The 2,500-nt window shown below is 35.6% G+C and overlaps 1 protein-coding gene across 2 annotated transcripts in view; it reads left to right on the forward strand.

Moving 5' to 3' along the window:
• Positions 1-2,500, forward strand: part of LOC119576386 — an 81,954-nt gene that overhangs the window by 3,101 nt on the left and 76,353 nt on the right. The gene's annotated exons all lie outside the window — the stretch shown is intronic.

A 2,500-nucleotide genomic window follows, 5' to 3' on the forward strand; every position in this document is an offset into this window, starting at 1 on the left:
CTTTCCAGCATATAGTATCGGTAAATTTCACTAGATTGCTGGTTTAGAGTTTCAGTTTAAAGAGGCAGTTTGCTGATTAGAGTTGCAGGGGAGACTACTGTATTTTCATTTGGGGGGGGGGGATGTAGGAAGATAGATTAGTAGATAGATGAATTGATAGATGTATTGATAAATGGATAGATAGGTGTAGATAGAGAGAAGGTATAGATAGGTAAGTGCATTTAGATAGATAGCTGTAGATATATAGATAAGTATAGATAGATAAATCAATACAGATAAATATATAGATAGATAGGTGTAGATAGATGCATATAGATTACAAGATAGATGTAGATATATAGATAAGTGTAGATAGAGAAATCAGTACTGACAGATAGGTGTAGATAGATAGATAGGTTCATATAAATTGAAATATAGATGTAGATATATAGATAAGCGTAGATAAATCAATACAAATAGATAAAGTGGATGTAGATAGATAGGTTCATATAGATAGAAAGAGGGGTAGATATAGATACATAAATAAGTGTAGATAGATAAATTAATACAGATAGGTAGGTGTAGATAGAGAGGTATATATATATATATATATATATATATATATATATATATATATATATTATATATAGATAGATAGATAGATTATCTATCTATCTATCTATCTATCTATCTATCTATCTATCTATCTATCTATCTAAGTGTAGATAAATAAATACAGATAGATAGGCGCAGCGAGATCTTTCGATACATTTCGTAAGGATGTGTGATCTCGATGCCGCCTGCTTTTGCTATAAAGTACCAATTCTACTTCTTTTTAGGAGGTTACTTCAAATTCTTTCAGAAAGTTTAGCAAGAGAAATACAAAATGAGTAAGGAATTTTCCTCAGCTTGCAAATGAAAAACGTAAAATTTAGGTTGAAACTGAATCAGGAATAAATTATGGTGGAGTCTATTGAAGAAATACTAAATAATTATGAGTAAGAATTTAACTATCTGTGCCTCAATGGTCGTTTATATTGCTATATATAACGTAGCTACCTAGTCCTAAATAATTGTTAGCTTAACTATCCATTGCGAAACTATCTAGAGCCAAACGGTCATTGACTTAACTGCATGTAGCTTAAGCATCTATACCTAAACGGTGTTTTTCCTAGCTATCTATGTGACTAAATTGGCATTCGTAAAGCAACGATGGTCGATGATATGTAAATAGGGGAGTGATTATAGCATTTCACCAGAATACGCAGTGACTAGAAAGTTTTGGTTGCAACGGTACGTGATGCTACGAGAATTTACAATTAAGGAAATAGTGAAGGGTTTGACATACCCTTTATATGTAAGTAAATAAATATGTATACTGAAATTTATAACCTATGATATATATTATATATATCCATATATCATTTATTTATGTTATTTTCAATTACTTTTGAAATTATAAAAGGGGTTTCAAACACATCGCACCGTTTCATTATTACTGTCATTGTTAATTTACGACGTAAACAAGTATATCGAGTAAACCGCAAGATAAACAGAAGGAATATGTAATAAAGATATGAAAGACCATGAAAGCGTAAGGACCGCAACCAGCGGGAGGCAAGCAATTTCCATATAATTTGCTGTTATTCAGATGCAAATCAGAGACCATAGTGCGTGGATTCTGCAGGTAATATATCAGAAAGACTATTACCTGTCAACTAATTTGACCTCGTAAGGTAATCGTTTCTACTGGGCCAATTCCTGACTCGAGGGGATCTCTCGCAGTGTGGCGCCACGAATGCTGTTCTCTCTCTCTCTCTCTCTCTCTCTCTCTCTCTCTCTCTCTCTCTCTCTCTCTCTCTCTCTCTCTCTCTCTCTCTCTCTCTCTCTCTCTCTCTCTCTTCTCTCTCTCTCTTTCTCATTCTCTCTGTTTCTCATTCTCTCTCTTTCTCATTCTCTCTCTCTCTCTCTCTCTCTCTCTCTCTCTCTCTCTCTCTCTCTCTCTCTCTCTCTCTCTCTATATATATATATATATATATATATATATATATATATATATATATATAAACACACATACATACATATGTATACATATATATGTGTGTGTGTGTGTGTGTGTGTGCGTGCGTTTGCGTGTGCATATTCGTTTGTGTGAGGGTGACTGTGAGTGCGATGGTAACGACGAAGATTCCTACTACATTTCATTTCAAACAGTGTAGATATCTTGACCGGACATGAGATGCCTGTTATTAAATTTTGTCACAACCGCCTCCTCCCTCCTCCCTATTCCCCGTAACAACAGAGTTCACGTTGGTTCTAATCACGAGCTAAAGTGATTTGCCTCCTCTCTCCCTCGCTCTCAAACTCATCGTCCCCAGAATCGCCGACAGAAGTGGGTTAACGGAAAGGTGTACAGGCAGATAAGAAGATAATAGCCTCCGGGTGCCTCTGAGGTGCTGTTGGGCCAGTCTGTGTGTGTGTGATGGTTCGTGTACAGGTCTTCTTGGCGTCCGTACGTGTA

The sequence above is a fragment of the Penaeus monodon genome, chromosome 8 (genome assembly GCF_015228065.2).
Source record: "Penaeus monodon isolate SGIC_2016 chromosome 8, NSTDA_Pmon_1, whole genome shotgun sequence".
Classification (NCBI taxonomy): Eukaryota; Metazoa; Arthropoda; class Malacostraca; order Decapoda; family Penaeidae; genus Penaeus; species Penaeus monodon.